We start from the raw sequence: 19,353 nt of genomic DNA, 5'->3' as shown, positions 1-19,353 counted from the left end.
GAAGGACCGCTAGGTGAAGCACCCATCCCAGAGAACCAAGACGTTATGAACGCTTAGCAGTCACATGCTGATGATTACTCCCTCGTTCAGTGCGGCATGCTTTATAGCTTAGAACCGGGGCTCCAAAAGCATTTTGAGCAACACGGAGCATATGAGATGTTCGAGGAGCTGAAAATGGTTTTCCAAGGTCATGCCCGGGTCGAGAGATATGAAGTCTCTGACAAGTTCTACAGTTGTAAGATGGAGGAAAATAGTTTTGTCAGTGAGCACATACTCAAAATGTCTGGGTTGCACAACCGCTTGTCCCAGCTGGACATTAACCTCCTGGACGAGGCGGTCATTGACAGAATCCTTCAGTGCTCCCACCAAGCTACAAGAGCTTTGTGATGAACTACAATATGCAGGGGATGGTGAAAACTATTCCTGAAGTATTTTCAATGCTGAAGTCGGCAGAGGTAGAAATCAAGAAAGAACATCAAGTGTTGATGGTCAATAAAACCACCAAGTTCAAGAAGGGCAAGGGTAAGAAGAACTTCAAGAAGGACAGCAAGGATGTTGCCGCGCCCGGTAAGCCAGCTGCCGGGAAGAAGTCAAAGAATGGACCCAAGCCAGAGACTGAGTGCTTTTATTGCAAAGGGAAGGGTCACTGGAAGCGGAACTGCCCCAAATACTTAGCGGACAAGAAGGCCGGCAACACTAAAGGTATATGTGATATACATGTAATTGATGTGTACCTTACCAGTACTCGTAGTAACTCCTGGGTATTTGATACCGGTGCCGTTGCTCATATTTGTAACTCACAGCAGGAGCGGCGGAATAAGCGGAGACTGGCGAAGGACGAGGTGACGATGCACGTCGGGAATGGTTCCAAGGTCGATGTGATCGCCGTCGGCACGCTGCCTCTACATTTACCCACGGGATTAGTTTTAAACCTCAATAATTGTTATTTAGTGCCAAGTTTGAGCATGAACATTATATCTGGATCTCGTTTAATATGAGATGGCTACTCATTTAAATCCGAGAATAATGGTTGTTCTATTTATATGAGAGATATGTTTTATGGTCATGCCCCGATGGTCAATGGTTTATTCTTAATGAATCTCGAATGTAATGTTACACATATTCATAGTGTGAATACCAAAAGATGTAAAGTTGATAACGATAGTCCCACATACTTGTGGCACTGCCACCTTGGTCACATTGGTGTCAAGCGCATGAAGGAGCTCCATGCTAATGTACATTTAGAGTCTCTCGATTATGAACCATTTGACACATGCGAACCATGCCTCATGGGCAAAATGACCAAGACTCCGTTCTCCGGAACAATGGGGCGAGCAACCAACTTATTGGAAATCATACATACTGATGTGTGCGGTCCAATGAGCGTTGAGGCTTGCGGAGGATATCATTATGTTCTCACTCTCACTGATGACTTGAGTAGATATGAGTATGTCTACTTGATGAAACACAAGTCTGACACCTTTGAAAAGTTCAAGGAATTTCAGAATGAGGTAGAGAATCAACGTGACCGAAAGATAAAGTTCCTACGATCAAATCATGGGGGAGAATACTTAAGTCACGAATTTGGTACAGACTTAAGGAAATGTGGAATCATTTCACAACTCACGCCGCCTGGAACACCTCAGCGTAACGGTGTGTCCGAACATCGTAATCGCACTCTATTGGATATGGTGCGGTCTATGATGTCTCTTACCGATTTACCGCTATCATTTTGGGGATACGCTCTAGAGACAGCTACATTGACTTTAAGTAGGGCTCCGTATAAATCCGTTGAGACGACACTGTATGAATTATGGTTTGGGAAGAAACCTAAGCTGTAGTTTCTAAAAGTTTGGGGATGCGATGCTTATGTGAAGAAACTTCAACCTGAAAAGCTCGAAACCAAGTCGGAAAAATGCGTCTTCATAGGATACCCCAAGGAAACCATTGGGTATACCTTCTACTTAAGATCCAAGGGCAAGATCTTTGTTGCCAAGAACAGATCCTTTCTGGAAAAAGAGTTTCTCTCGAAAGAAGTAAGTGGGAGGAAAGTAGACCTTTGAACCGGAAAGTAGTGCAGCTCAGGAAAATGTTCTTGTGGTGCCTACACCAACTGGAGAGGAAAATTAATAATGATGATTAAGGTACTTCGGATCAAGTTGCTACTGAACTTCGTAGGTCCACAAGGACACGTTCCACACCAGAGTGGTATGGCAACCCTGTCCTGGAAATCGTGTTGTTAGACAACGGTGAACCTTCGAACTATGAAGAAGCGATGGCGGGCCCAAATTCCAACAAATGGCTTGAGGCCATGCAATCCGAGATAGAATCCATGTATGAAAACAAAGTATGGACTTTGACAGACTTGCCCGATGATCGGCGAGCGATAGAAAACAAATGGATCTTTAAGAAGAAGACGGACGCGGATGTTAATATTACTATCTATAAAGCTCGACTTGTCGCTAAGGGTTATCGGCAAGTTCAAGGGGTTGACTACGATGAGACTTTCTCTCCCGTAGAGAAGCTGAAGTCCGTCTGAATCATGTTAGCAATTGCCGCATACTATGATTATGAGATATGGCAGATGGACGTCAAAACGTGTGACACTCCAATTTTTTTGTAATTTTTGTTTTCAGAGAGAGAGCCTTGCTTGGTTTGAAGAAGGTCATTTAAACACTTCTTAAAAACCCTCTTGCTAAGTTTGCCCTCTCAAAAATATTTTTCTTGGATTTAGTTTCTCTTAAGAAGAAAATCTTTTGTTTTTGGGCTTTCATTTGATTTTTGACCCACTCTTGTTTACCATGCCTCCTATGGTAAAATTTCCCCAAAAACCCCTCCTCCCACTTGGATACAACCCAAACATTCTGTCCAAACTAATAAAATCCATTTTTTGGATTTTATTCCAATTATTTCTCTTTCCAAAATAATTATGTCTTTTCTTTTGAGCCTAGGTGATTTGCAAAGCAAGTACCCTAATGCTTCTAATTTTTGACCTCAACTCAACACCCATGGATAGTCCTTTGTACCCACAACCCAGAACCATCTTGATCCACTCTTCTTCTTTTCAAATATTTCAAATTTCACTCACTGCAAGTTTGGACCAGATTTGCCAAATTTGGTGAAATTCATATCTGCACTTCTCCAAAAATTCCGCCAAAATTAAGGCAACCTCTAGTTGCAATGAGAGACCCCTCCACCAAAAATCAGCTTAAGGAAAAATCCCTAGAGGCCAGAATCATTTTGTCGAACAACTTGCATGCACTAGTACTGTTCACATTCAGTAAATTCAGAGTTCAGTGTCGTTCTCCGTCAGTAACTTCAGTCACATGTCCACAGTGCCCTTGGCACGTTGCTCGCAGCCTGGCCTGCTTGTCCGGAGCTCCACAAGCGCGCTTGGCAACTTCTTGGTGTCGGTGGCGCCCTGGCCCGCCTGCGTCGGCGTGCTTTGCGGCGGCAGAAACACCATAACGGCCGACAGGGAGCAAAACGGCGGCTCAACGCCGTTCGGCGCCGCCCAAACCTCCTGGTGGCTCCGCGTGGCCATATCCTTGCCAGCGCATGCATGCGGCACCGTCGCCGTGGCTTGGCACGCGCAGAGCGCGTTCTCTGCCGCCGACGGGCCGTTCCGTCGAGGGCAGGCCATAAACCTCCCTGCCGTGCTGAGCTGTCCCTAAAATGGCACCACTACTCCACCTAGGCGATGCTCAAGCTCCTAAGCCAACTGTCCAGCCACAGCGCCGCCATAATCAATTCGCTGGACTTATCCGTTCACGGCAACCGACTCGGGCTGGCTATATATTGCACCCCCGAGCTTGCTCTCGCTCCCGCACGACTCCACCACCTCACTAGACCCTGCCTAGACACTGGAGGAGCCTCGAGGGGTCCTTCTTACCCGATTCCGGCCGCCCCGTTCCGCCTCGGCCTCCACCTCGATTCACTTCGGTGAGTCCGTCTCCGGCGCCCTAACTTCGTCAGCAACCCTCTTGAGCAACTAGGAGACTAACGCCCACTCCTATTTGATCCTCGCAGCTCCCTCCGGCGAGATCCACGACTGCCCGAACCGCCGTCCGCCCGAGCAAGGGCCGCCGTCGACACGGTGCTCGCCGGCGACCACCACCACCACCCACTGATGCGGAACGGTGCACTGATCTCAAAGGTAACCCCCGATCACCTTGCCTCGCCGTGGATCGCCGCGGGCGACCATCGTACCTCTCGGGCGCCGCCGGACTCTGTTTCTCCGTTTGAAATTTCAAACCCGACAGGTGGAGCCCGCCTGTCAGCCTCACAGCCGTTTCTTTTAAACGAAACGTTATTCTAGACTTTTCCATAGAGCCCCCTGGTAACTTTCTATTTCATTACAGATGGGTCCTTGGACCAAAACTCTTATAACTTTTTAGAAGAAAATGATTTTTGATTGATTCCTTTTCTGTCATCTTTATATTTCTGTCTAGTTTTTTTTCATATTTATTTGAAAAATATTTGGAACACTTTTATGTACACTTTGTGTGCGTATTTTTCTTATACCGTAGATACCGAAGGAGGTGACGGAGCTGTAAATTTCACACAGTTAAACTCCGACTACTCCGAACCAGGCAAGCATGTTTGAACTCTTCATATGATGAGTGGTTGTTGCATGTTTGCATTTTAGTATAGTCATGGCTTGCTTATGAACATTTCTTGAATTGTTACATTTCATGCACAATAGTGGAAAGTAAGTTCCGGAAAGCATTATGTTGTTGGATACATATTTGCATGGCCATGTGTTGGCATGAGGAAGGGTAAGATGGAAGTGTTGTGACATGCCAGTCTTATGCCAGATTATTTGACTTCCGTGTCATCGTGAAATAACTCACATTTCCATTCATTCCTTCCTGTACTGTCACATGTTTTTCGAAAGGAATATGGCATAGTAAGTTGCAAATCGTTTTCCTGGTGCACACCAAATAGAGAGGCCGGGATGAGGGTTCCATGGCCCTGGATTAAAGCCCGTCATCCGGTCAGGGGGCATGGGTGTTTCCAGTTGGGACCGAGAGGGGGGCACCCCTTAGAGCGCGCGTATAGAAATTTGATCCCATGCTATTCGAGGTTGTGGCCTCCCCGTCTCAAAGTTTTTCTTGGCCGTTGTCCAGGGTGATTCCTAGCATCGTGAGGTGAAATGGTTGTGTACTAGTTAAATGTGTTTCTACTAAAATACCGTAAACGGAACTAGTCCTTCGTGGCTACGGAAATCCGTTGACTGTGGTCAGTTCATCCAAACTCTACAGAGTCTCAAATCTTTCAGTTATCCTGTACTTTGTTCAAGTACTATATTCATCTTATCTTGTCAGATATCAGCCTCAGTGACGAAACTCCGGTGGGATTTATGTGTGATAAATCCGGTTAAAAGACTATTCTTGTGGATGGACTAATCTTGTTATTTACATTTATTACAAGCCCTGTCTGTGATGTCGCTCAGACGTCCGACGATGGCATACCTGTTATTTACTTTTGTTATAGGCCCTGTCTGTGATGTCGCTCAGACGTCTGACGGTGGCATTCTTGTTTTACATTTATTGTAAGCCCTGTCTGTGATGTCGCTCAGACATCCGACGGTGGCATTCTTGTTATTTGCATTTATCATAAGCCCTGTCTGTGACATTGCTCAGATGCCCGACGGTGGCATTTCTTTTATGAGCCCTGTCTGTGACACCGCTCAGATGTCCGACGGGGGCATTTCTTTTGTAAGCCCTGTCTGTGACGTCGCTCAGATGTCTGACGGTGGCATTTCTTTTATAAGCCCTGTCTGTGACGTCGCTCAGATGTCCGACGGTGGCATTTCTTTTATAAGCCCTGTCTGTGACGTCGCCCAGATGTCCGACGGTGGCATTTCTTTTATAAGCCCTGTCTATGACGTCGCTCAGATATCCGACAGTGGTATTTCTTTTAAGCCCTTTATGTGGTGCCTCTTAGATGCCTGACTGTGGCATGCATTTTATTTGTTCACCTTTCGAGGCATCGCTCCAGACACCCGATCGGTTCTCAGTTATTTATTTTATTTAATAAGTCATGAAATAATATTATTGTTGAGAAGAGCATCATTAATCATATTCATGACGCATTCATGCATTCATTGATTATATCTTTTGTCCGAACTGTCTTGCGAGTACTTTCAAAGTACTCACCTGGCTTGTTGATTTGGCTAGATGTTGATGAAGGCGATCTCATGGATGAAGAGTTTGATAGCGAGTCCGACGCCTAGAGGAGTCCCAGTCAGTCCCGTGTGATCCTGTTTTGGTCATTGTATTATCCGCTTCCGCAACCCCAGAATAAATTCATCGAGCCTCACCTCGACGCTCGATGAGCTGCCAGCTAGGAGTCAAGTTATCCACCACTTATCCCCGAGCTAGTAGCATGCCACCACACCCCTGTGTCATAACCGCCCTTATGTAAAATATTGGCGAGTTTGTAATAAATTGTTGAGCAGCCTCAGCTCAACCCTGTAATACATTTGATGCTACTGGTTCTCTGTTTATCAAGAATTTTTCTACCAGAAAGGATGACTTTTTCCTATACTGGGATTTAAAGATCAATTATCTCAATATTTATTTATTAAAAAAGTCGGTCGTGACAAAACGGCATTTCTTAACGGACATCTTAAGGAAGAACTGTATATGATGCAGCCGGAAGATTTTGTCGATCCTAAGAATGCTAACAAAGTATGCAAGCTCTAGCGATCCATTTATGGGCTGGTGCAAGCATCTCGGAGGTGGAACATCCGCTTTGATGAGATGATAAAAGCATTTTGGTTTATGCAGACTTATGGAGAAGCCTGCGTTTACAAGAAAGTGAGTTGGAGCTCTGTAGCATTTCTCATATTATATGTAGATGACATACTTTTGATGGGAAATGATATAGAACTTTTGGACAGCATTAAGGCCTACTTGAACAAGTGTTTTTCAACGAAGGACCTCGGAGAAGCTGCTTACATATTAGGCATCAAGATCTATAGGGATAGATCGAGATGCCTCATAGTTCTTTCACAAAGCACATACCTTGATAAGATTTTGAAGAAGTTCAAAATGGATCAGTCCAAGAAAGGGTTCCTGCCTGTATTGCAAGGTGTGAGATTGAGCTCGGCTCAATGCCCGACCACGGAAAAAGATAAAGAAGAGATGAGTTGCATCCCCTATATTTCAACCATAGGATCTATTATGTATGCCATGCTGTGTACCAGACCTGATGTAAACCTTTCCGTAAGTTTGGTAGGAAGGTACCAATGTAATCCCGGCAAGGAACACTAGACAGCGGTCAAGAATATCCTGAAGTACCTGAAAAGGACAAAGAACATGTTTCTCGTTTATGGAGGTGACGAAGAGCTCGCCGTAAAGGGTTACGTCGAAGCTAGCTTCGACACAGATCTGGATGACTCTAAGTCACAAACCGGATACGTGTATATGTTGAATGGTGGAGATGTAAGCTGGTGCAGCTGCAAGCAGAGCGTCGTGGCGGGATCTACATGTGAAGCGGAGTACATGGCAGCCTCGGAGGCAGCGCATGAAGCAATTTGGGTGAAGGAGTTCATCACCGACCTAGGAGTCATACCCAATGCGTCGGGGCCGATCAAACTCTTCTGTGATAACACTGGAGCTATTGCCCTTGCCAAGGAGCCCAGGTTTCACAAGAAGACCAGGCACATCAAGCGTCGTTTCAACTCCATCCGTGAAAATGTTCAAGATGGAGACATAGATATTTGCAAAGTACATACGGATCTGAATGTCGCAGATCTGTTGACTAAACCTCTTCAGCGAGCAAAACATGATCAACACCAGAACTCTATGGGTGTTCGATTCATCACAATGTAACTAGATTATTGACTCTAGTGCAAGTGGGAGACTGTTAGAAATATGCCCTAGAGGCAATAATAAAACGATTATTATTATATTTCCTTGTTCATGATAATTGTCTTTATTCATGCTATAATTGTATTTTCCGGAAATCGTAATACACGTGTGAATACATAGACCATAATATGTCCCTAGTGAGCCTCTAGTTGACTAGCTCGTTGATCAACAGATAGTCATGGTTTCCTAACTATGGACATTAGATGTCGTTGATAACAGGATCACATCATTGGGAGAATGATGTGATGGACAAGACCCAATCCTAAGCATAGCACAAGATCATGTAGTTCGTTTGCTAGAGCTTTTCCAATGTCAAGTATCTTTTCCTTAGACCATGAGATCGTGTAACTCCAGGATACCGTAGGAGTGCTCTGAGTGTACCAAACGTCACAACGTAACTGGGTGACTATAAAGGTGCACTAGAGGTATCTCTGAAAGTGTCTGTTGGGTTGATACGGATCGAGACTGGGATTTGTCACTCGGTATGATGGAGAGGTATCTCTAGGCCCACTCGGTAGTGCATCATCATAATGAGCTCAATGTGACCAAGTGTCTTGTCACGGGATCATGCATTATAGTATGAGTAAAGTGACTTGCCGGTACCAAGACTGAACGAGGTATTGGGATACCGACGATCGAGTCTCGGGCAAGTAACGTACCGATTGACAAAGGGAATTGTATACGGGGTTGCTTGAATCCTCGACATCGTGGTTCATCCGATGAGATCATCGAGGAGCATGTGGGAGCCAACATGGGTATCCAGATCCTGCTGTTGGTTAGTGACCGGAGAGCCGTCTCGATCATGTCTGCGTGTCTCCCGAACCCGTAGGGTCTACACACTTAACGTTCGGTGATGCTAGGGTTGTATGAATACGAGTATGCAGCAAACCAAAAGTTGTTCGGTGTCCCGGATGAGATCCCGGACGTCACGAGGAGTTCCGGAATGGTCCGGAGGTAAAGAATTATATATAGGAAGTGCATTTTCGGCCACCGGGAAAGTTTCGGAGGTCACCGGTATTGTACCGGGACCACCGGAAGGGTCCCGGGGGTCCACCGGGTGGGGCCACCTATCCCGGAGGGCCCCGTGGGCTGTAGTGGGAGGGGAACCAGCCCCTGGTGGGCTGGTGCGCCCCCCTGTGCCCCCCTCTGCGCCTAGGGTTGGGAACCCTAGGGGAGGGGGCGCCTCCACTTGCCTTGGGGGGCCCTCCACCCCCCTTGGCCGCCGCCCCCCTAGAGATCCCATATCTAGGGCCGGCGCCCCCCCTGGGGCCTATATAAAGGAGGGGGGAGGGAGGGAAGCAACACCCTAAAGTCTTGTCCCCTCCCTCTCCCCTGCTACACCTCTCCCTCTCGCAGAAGCTCGGCGAAGCTCTGCCGGAACTCTGCTGCATCCACCACCACGCCGTCGTGCTGCTGGATCTTCATCAACCTCTCCTCCCCCCTTGCTGGATCAAGAAGGAGGAGACGTCATCCGCTCCGTACGTGTGTTGAACGCGGAGGTGCTGTCCGTTCGGCACTTGGTCATCGGTGATTTGGATCATGACGAGTACGACTCCCTCAACCCCATTCTCTTGAACGCTTCCGCTCGTGATCTACAAAGGTATGTAGATGCACTCCTATCACTCGTTGCTAGATGAACTCATAGATGGATCTTGGTGAAACCGTAGGAATTTTTTAATTTTCTGCAACGTTCCCCAACAGTGGCATCATGAGCTAGGTCTATGCGTAGTTCTCTACTGCACGAGTAGAACACAATTTTGTTGTGGGCGTAGATGTTGTCAACTTTCTTGCCGCTACTAGTCTTATTTTGCTTCAGCGGTATTGTGGGATGAAGCGGCCTGGACCGACCTTACACGTACGCTTACGTGAGACAGGTTCCACCGACTGACATGCACTAGTTGCATAAGGTGGCTAGCGGGTGTCTGTCTCTCCCACTTTAGTTGGAACGGATTCGATGAAAAGGGTCCTTATGAAGGGTAAATAGAAATTGACAAATCACGTTGTGGCTTTTTCGTAGGTAATAAAATGTTCTTGCTAGAACCCTATTGCAGCCACATAAAAGATGCAACAACAATTAGAGGACGTCTAACTTGTTTTTGCAGCAATTGCCTTGTGATGTGATATGGCCAAAAGTTGTGATGAATGATGAATGATATATTGTGATGTATGAGATCATGTTCTTGTAATAGGAATCATGACTTGCATCTCGATGAGTATGACAACCGGCAGGAGCCATAGGAGTTGTCTTAACTATTGTATGACCTTTGTGTCAATGATTTCACGCCATGTAATTACTTTACTTTATTGCTAAACCGTTAGCCATAGTAGTAGAAGTAATAGTTGGCAAGCAACTTCATGGAGACATGATGATGGAGATCATGGTGTCGTGCCGGTGACGAAGATGATCATGAAGCCCCGAAGATGGAGATCAAAGGAGATATGTGATATTGGCCATATCATGTCACTGTTATATAATTGCATGTGCTGTTTATTATGTTTATGCCTCTTGTTTACTTAGAACGACGGTAGTAAATAAGATGATCCGTTATCATAATTTCAAGAAAGTGTTCCCCCTAACTGTGCGTTGTTGCTAAAGTTCGTCGTTTTGAAGCACCACGTGATGATCGGGTGTGATAGATTCTTACGTTCACATACAACGGGTGTAAGACAGGTTTACACATGCAAAACCACTTAGGGTTAACTTGACGAGCCTAGCATGTACAGACATGGCCTCGGAACACAGAGACCGAAAGGTCGAACATGAGTCGTATGGAAGATACGATCAACATGGAGATGTTCACCGATGATGACTAGTCCGTCTCACGTGATGATCGGACACGGCCTAGTCGACTCGGGTCATGTAACAATTAGATGACTAGAGGGGTGTCTAATCTGAGTGGGAGTTCATTAAATAATTTGATTTGATGAACTTAATTATCATGAACTTAGTCTAAAACCTTTGCAAATATGCCTTGTAGATCCAATGGCCAATGCTCATGTCAACATGAACTTCAACAAGTTCCTAGAGAAAACCAAGCTGAAAGATGATGGCAGCAACTATACGGACTGGGTCCGGAACCTGAGGATCATCCTCATAGCTGCCAAGAAAGCATATGTCCTAGAAGGACCGCTAGGTGATGCACCCATCCTAGAGAACCAAGACGTTATGAACGCTTGGCAGTGACGTGCTGATGATTACGGTGCGGCAGGCTTTATAGCTTAGAACCGGGGCTCCAAAAGCGTTTTGAGCAACACGGAGCATATGAGATGTTCGAGGAGCTGAAAATGGTTTTCCAAGCTCATGCCCTGGTCGAGAGATATGAAGTCTCCGACAAGTTCTATAGTTGTAAGATGGAGGAAAATAGTTCTATCAGTGAGCACATACTCAAAATGTCTGGGTCGCACAACCGCCTGTCCCAGCTGGACATTAACCTCCCGGACGAGGCGGTCATTGACAGAATCCTTCAGTCGCTCCCACCGAGCTACAAGAGCTTTGTGATGAACTACAATATGCAGGGGATGGTGAAAACTATTCCTGAAGTATTTTCAATGCTGAAGTCAGCAGAGGTAGAAATCAAGAAGGAACATCAAGTGTTGATGATCAATAAAAGCACTAAGTTCAAGAAGGGCAAGGGCAAGAAGAACTTCAAGAAGGACGGCAAGGATGTAGCCGCGCCCGGTAAGCCAGTTGCCGGGAAGAAGTCAAAGAATGGACCCAAGCCTGCAACTGAGTGCTTTTATTGCAAAGGGAACGGTCACTGGAAGCAGAACTGCCCCAAATACTTAGCGGACAAGAAGGCCAACAACACTAAAGGTGTATGTGATATACATGTAATTGATGTGTACCTTAGCAGTACTCGTAGTAACTCCTGGGTATTTGATACCGGTGCCGTTGCTCATATTTGTAACTCACAGCAGGAGCTGCGGAATAAGCGGAGACTGGCGAAGGACGAGGTGACGATGCGCGTCTGGAATGGTTCCAAGGTCGATGTGATCGCCGTCGGCACGCTGCCTCTACATTTACCCACGGGATTAGTTTTAAACCTCAATAATTGTTATTTAGTGCCAGGTTTGAGAATGAACATTGTATCTGGATCTCGTTTAATACGAGATGGCTACTCATTTAAATCCGAGAATAATGGTTGTTCTATTTATATGAGAGATATGTTTTATGGTCGTGCCCCGATGGTCAATGGTTTATTCTTAATGAATCTCGAACATAATGTTACACATATTCATAGTGTGAATACCAAAAGATGTAAAGTTGATAACGATAGTCCCACATACTTGTGGCACTGCCGCCTTGGTCACATTGGTGTCAAGCGCATGAAGGAGCTCCATGCTGATGGACTTTTAGAGTCTCTCGATTATGAATCATTTGACACATGCGAACCATGCCTCATGGGCAAAATGACCAAGACTCCGTTCTCCGGAACAATGGAGCAAGCAAGCAACTTACTGGAAATCATACATACCGATGTGTGCGGTCCAATGAGCGTTGAGGCTCGCGGAGGATATCGTTATGTTCTCGCTCTCACTGATGACTTGAGTAGATACGGGTATGTCTACTTAATGAAACACAAGTCTGAGACCTTTGAAAAGTTCAAGGAATTTCAGAATGAGGTAGAGAATCAACGTGACCGAAAGATAAAGTTCCTACGATCGGATCTTGGAGGAGAATATTTAAGTCACGAATTTGGTACACACTTAAGAAAATGTGGAATCGTTTCACAACTCACGCCGCCTGGAACACCTCAGCGTAACGGTGTGTCTGAACGTCGTAATCGCACTCTATTGGATATGGTGCAATCTATGATGTCTCTTACCGATTTACCGCTATCATTTTGGGGATACGCTCTAGAGACAGCTAAATTCACTTTAAATAGGGCTCCGTCTAAATCCGTTGAGACGACACCGTATGAATTATGGTTTGGGAAGAAACCTAAGTTGTCGTTTCTAAAAGTTTGGGGATGCGATGCTTATGTCAAGAAACTTCAACCTAAAAAGCTCGAACCCAAGTAGGAAAAATGTGTCTTCATAGGATACCCTAAGGAAACCATTGGATATACCTGCTACTTAAGATCCGAGGGCAAGATCTTTGGTGCCAAGAATGGATCCTTTCTGGAAAAAGAGTTTCTCTCGAAAGAAGCAAGTGCAGCTCAGGAAAATGTTCCTGTGGTGCCTATGCCAACTAGAGAGAAAATTAATGATGATGATCAAGGTACTTCGGATCAAGTTGCTACTGAACTTCGCAGGTCCACAAGGACACGTTCCACACCAGAGTGGTATGGCAACCCTGTCCTGGAAATCATGTTGTTAGACAACGGTGAACCTTCGAACTATGAATAAGCAATGGCGGGCCCAGATTCCAACAAATGGCTTTAGGCCATGCAATCCGAGATAGAATCCATGTATGAAAACAAAGTATGGACTTTGACAGACTTGCCCTACGATCAGCGAGCGATAGAAAACAAATGGATCTTTAAGAAGAAGACGGACGCGGATGGTAATATTACCATCTATAAAGCTCGACTTGTCGCTAAGGGTTATCGGCAAGTTCAAGGGGATGACTACGATGAGACGTTCTCTCCCGTAGCAAAGCTGAAGTCCGTCCGAATCATGTTAGCAATTGCCGCATACTATGATTATGAGATATGGCAGACGGACGTCAAAATGGCATTCCTTAACGGACATCTTAAGGAAGAACTGTATATGATGCAGCCGGAAGGTTTTGTCGATCCTAAGAATGCTAACAAAGTATGCAAGCTCCAGCGATCCATTTTCAGCTCCTCGAACATCATCGTGTTTATGAGAAACTTGTATTTCCAAAGAAGTGAGTGGGAGCACTACAGAATTTCGGATGAGTATATGTTGTTGACATATTGTTGATCAGAAATGATGTAGAATTTCTGGAAAAGATATAGGGTTATTTGAAAAGTGTTTTTCAATGGAAAACCTGGATTAAGCTACTAGAACATTGAGCATCAAGATCTATGAGGATAGATCAAAACCGCTAAATGGTACTTTCAGATGAGCACATACCTTGACATGATCTTGAAGGTGTTCAAGATGGGTCAGTCAAAGAAGGAGTTCTTGCCTGAGTTGTAAGGTACGAAGTTAAGACTTAAAGCTCGACCACGGCAGAAAAGAGAGAAAGGACGAGGGTCGTCCTCTATGCTTTAGACGTAGGCTCTACAGTATGCTATGCTGTGTACCGCACCTGATGTGTGCCTTGCTACATACCTGGCAAGAGGGTACAAAGGTGATCAAGGAGTGGATCACCAGATAGCGGTCAAAGTTATCCTTAGAGGAATAAGGATATGTTTCTCGGTTATGGAGGTGATAAAGAGTTCGACGTAAAGAGTTGCGTCGATGCAAGCTTAACACCTATCCGGATAGCTCTGAGTAGAGAAGCCGGATACGTATAGTGGAACAACCATTTGGAATAGCTCCAAGTGGAGCGTGGAAGCAACATTTACAATATGACCTAGAGATTTGCGAAGTACAGACGGATCTGAATGTTGCAGACCCGTTGACTAAAACCTCTCTCACAAGCAAAACATGATCAAACCCCAGAACTCATTGAGTCTTAGTCACATGATGATGTGTACTAGTTTAGTGACACTAGTAAACTCTTTGGATGTTGGTCACATGGTGATGTGACCTGTGAGTGTTAATCACATGGCGATGTGAACTAGATTATTGACTCTAGTGCAAGTGGGAGACTGTTGGAAATATGCCCTAGAGGCAATAATAAATTAGTTGTTATTATATTCCTTGTTCATGATAATTGTTTATTATCCATGCTATAATTGTATTGATAGGAAACTCAGATACATGTGGGTACATAGACAACACCATGTCCCTAGTAAGCCTCTAGTTGACTAACTCGTTGATCAATAGATGGTTACAGTTTCCTGAACATGGACATTGGATGTCGTTGATAACCGGTTCACATCATTAGCAGAATGATGTGATGGACAAGACCCAATCATAAGCCTAGCACAAAGATCGTGTAGTTCGTATGCTAAAGCTTTTCTAATGTCAAGTATCTTTTCCTTAGATCATGAGATTGTGCAACTCCCGGATACCGTAGGAATGCTTTGGGTGTACCAAACGTCACAACGTAACTGGGTGGCTATAAAGGTGCACTACAGGTATCTCCGAAAGTGTCTGTTTGGTTGGCACGAATTGAGACTGGGATTTGTCACTCCGTGTAAACGGAGAGGTATCTCTGGGCCCACTCGGTAGGACATCATCATAATGTGCACAATGTGACCAAGGGGTTGATCACGGGATGATGTGTTACGGAACGAGTAAAGAGACTTGCCGGTAACGAGATTGAACAAGGTATCAGTATGCCGACGATCGAATCTCGGGCAAGTACAATACCGCTAGACAAAGGGAATTTGTATACGGGATTGCTTGAGTCCTTGACATCGTGGTTCATCTGATGAGATCATCGTGGAACATGTGGGAGCCAACATGGGTATCCAGATCCCGCAGTTGGTTATTGATCGGAGAATGTCTCGGTCATGTCTGCATGGTTCCCAAACCCGTAGGGTCTACACACTTAAGGTTCGATGACGCTAGGGTTATAAAGGAAGTTTGTATGTGGTGACCGAATGTTGTTCGGAGTCCCGGATGAGATCCCGGATGTCATGAGGAGTTCCGGAATGGTCCGGAGGTAAAGATTTATATATGGAAAGTTGTTGTTCGGGTTCCGGGAAAAGTTCGGGTTTTTCCGGTATTGTACCGGGAAGCTTCCAGAAGGTTCCGGAGGATTCTGGAGGGGTCCGAAGGTCCAGAAATTGTTCCACCACGTCCAATACAGCAGCAAGGGCTGTAGGGGAGCGCCGTAGCCTTAATGGGCCAGGGGCACCTGCCCCCCAAGGCCCATGCGCATGTGGTTTTGCGTAGGTAAGAAACGTTCTTGCTAGAAACCCATAGCAGCCACGTAAAACATGCAAACAACAATTAGAGGACGTCTAACTTGTTTTTGCAGGGTATGCTATGTGATGTGATATGGCCAAGAAGAATGTGATGAATGATATGTGATGTATGAGATTGATCATGTTCTTGTAATAGGAATCACGACTTGCATGTCGATGTGTATGACAACCGGTAGGAGCCATAGGAGTTGTATTAATTTATTGTATGACCTGTGTGTCATTAAACAACACCATGTAATTACTTTACTTTATTGCTAACCGGTAGCCATAGTAGTATAAGTAATAGTTGGCGAGACAACTTCATGAAGACACGATGATGGAGATCATGGTGTCATGCCGGTGATGATGATGATCATGGAGCCCCGAAGATGGAGATCAAAAGGAGCAAAATGATATTGGCCATATCATGTCACTATTATGATTGCATGTGATGTTTATCATGTTTATACATCTTATTTGCTTAGAATGACGGTACTAAATAAGATGATCCCTCATTAAAATTTCAAGAAAGTGCTCCCCCTAACTGTGCACCGTTGCCAAAGTTCGTCATTTTGAAGCACCACGTGATGATCGGATGTGATAGATTCTTACATTCACATACAATGGGTGTAAGCCAGATTTACACACGCGAAACACTTCGGTTAACTTGACGAGCCTAGCATGTACAGACATGGCCTCGGAACACAAGAGACCGAAAGGTCGTGCATGAGTCATATAGTAGATACGATCAACATGAAGATGTTCACCGATGATGACTAGTCTATCTCACGTGATGATCGGACACGGCCTAGTTGACTCGGATCATGTAATCACTTAGATGACTAGTGGGATGTCTATCTGTGTGGGAGTTCATAAGATGAACTTAATTATCCTGAACATAGTCAAAAGGTCTTTGCAAATTATGTCATAGCTCGTGCTTTAGTTCTACTGTTATAGATATGTTCCTAGAGAAAATATAGTTGAAAGTTGACAGTAGCGATTATGCGGACAGTATAAAGCTTATGTCCTTAATGCACCGCTCAGTGTGCTGAACCCCAAACGTCGTCTGTGGATGTTGCGAACATCAGACATACACGTTTTGATAACTACGTGATAGTTCAGTTAAACGGTTTAGAGTTGAGGCACCAAATACGTTTTCGAAATGTCGCGGAACATATGAGATGTTTCGAGGGCTGAAATTGGGATTTCAGGCTCATGCCCATGTCAAGAGGTATAAGACCTCCGACGATTTTCTTAGCCTGCAAACTAAGGGAGAAAAGCTCAATCGTTGAGCTTGTGCTCAGATTGTCTGAGTGCAACAATCACTTGAATCGAGTGGGAGTTGATCTTCCAGATGAGACAGTGAATTTTCTTCAAAGTCATTGCCACCAAGCTGCTAGAGCTTCGTGATGAACTATAACATATCAGGGATAGATATGATGATCCTTGAGGTATTCGCGATGTTTGACACCGCGAAAGTAGAAATCAAGAAGGAGCATCAATTGTTGATGGTTGGTGAAACCACTAGTTTCAAGAAGGGCAAGGGCAAGAAGGGATACTTCATGAAACGGCAAATCAGCTGCTGCTCTAGTGAAGAAACCCAAGGTTGAACCCAAACCCGAGACTAAGTGCTTCTGTAATAAGGGGAACAACCACTGGAGTAGAATTACCCTAGATACATGGTAGATGAGAAGGCTGGCAAGGTCGATAGAAGTATATTGGATATACATTATGTTAATGTGTACTTTACTAGTACTCCTAGTAGCACCAGGGTATTAAGATACCGGTTCGGTTGCTAAGTGTTAGTAACTCGAAATAAAAGAGCTACGGAATAAACGGAGACTAGCTAGAGGTGAGCTAACGATATGTGTTGGAAGTGTTTCCAAGTTTGATGTGATCAAACATCGCACGCTCCCTCTACCATCAAGATTAGTATTAAACCTGAATAATAGTCATTTGGTGTTTGCATTGAGCATAGACATGATTGGATTGTGTCTATCGCAATACGGTTATTCATTTAAGGAGAATAATGGTTACTCTATTTATTTGAATAATAACTTCAATGGTCTTGCACCTAAAGGAATGGTTTATTCAATCTCAATCGTAGTGATACACACTTTCATGCCAAAAGATATAAGATAGTAATGATAGTACTATTTACTTGTGGCACTGCCATGTAAGTCATAGTGGTATAAAAACGCATGAAGAAGCTCCATGTTGATGGATCTTTGGACTCACTCGTTTTTGAAAAGTTTGAGACATGCGAACCATGTCTATTGGTGTATACGCATGAAGAAACTCCATGCAAATGGACCGTTTTGGACTCACTTGATTTTGAATCACTTGAGACATGCAAATCATACCACATGGGCAAGATGACTGAAAGCCTCGTTTTTAGTAAAATGGAACAAGAAAGCAACTTGTTGGAAGTAATGCATTTTGATGTGTGCAGTCCAATGAGTGCTGAGGCACGCAGTGGATATCGTTATGTTCTTACCTCACGCATGATTTGAGTAGATACTGAGTATATTTAGTTGATGAAACACAAGTCTGAATGATTGAATGGTTCAAGTAATTTCAGAGTGAACTTGAAGATCATCATGACAAGAGGATAAAATGTCTATGATATGAACATAGAGATGAGTATCTGAGTTACGAGCTTTGGCACGCAATTAAGACATTGTGGAAATTGTTTCACAATTAATACCGCCTGGAACACCATAGTGTGATGGTGTGTCCGAACATCATAGTTGCACCCTATTGGATATGGTGCGTACCATGATGTCTCTTATCAAATTACCACTATCGTTCATGGGTTAGGCATTAGAGACAACCGCACTCACTTTAAAAGGGCACCACATAATTCCGTTGAGACGACACCGTTTGAACTATGGTTTGGAGAAACCTAAGTTGTCGTTGCTTAAAAAGTTTGGGGCTGCAACGCTTATGTGAAAAAGTTTCAGGTTGATAAGCTCGAACCCAAAGCGGATGAAATACATCTTCATAGCACACCCAAAACAGTTGGGTATACCTCCTAATTCAGATCCGAAAGCAATAGGGATTGTTTCTTGAATCGGGTCCTTTCTCGAGGAAAGGTTTGTCTCGAGAATTGAGTGGGAGGATGGTGGAGACTTGGTGAGGTTATTGAACGGTCACTTCAACCAGTGTGTAGCAGGGCACAGGAAGTTGTTCCTATGGCGCCTACACCAATTGAAGTAGAAGCTTATGATAGTGCTCATGAAGTTTCGAATCAAGTCACTACCGTACCTCGTAGGGTGACAAGGATGCTTACTACTTCAGAGTGGTACAGTAATCCTGTCTTGAAGGTCATGTTGCTAGACAACAATGAATCTATGAGCTATGGAGAAGCGATGGTGGGCGCATATTCCGACAAATTGTTAGAAACCATGAAATCCGAGATAGGATCCATGTATCAAAACAAAGCATGGACTTTGGTGGACTTGCCCGATGATAGGCAAGCCATTGAGATAAATGGATCTTTAAGAAGAAGACGGACGTGGACGGTAATGTCATCGTCTATG

The sequence above is a fragment of the Triticum dicoccoides genome, chromosome 4B (assembly GCF_002162155.2).
Source record: "Triticum dicoccoides isolate Atlit2015 ecotype Zavitan chromosome 4B, WEW_v2.0, whole genome shotgun sequence".
NCBI lineage: Eukaryota > Viridiplantae > Streptophyta > Magnoliopsida > Poales > Poaceae > Triticum > Triticum dicoccoides.
Note: the sequence above shows the minus strand (reverse complement) of the source record.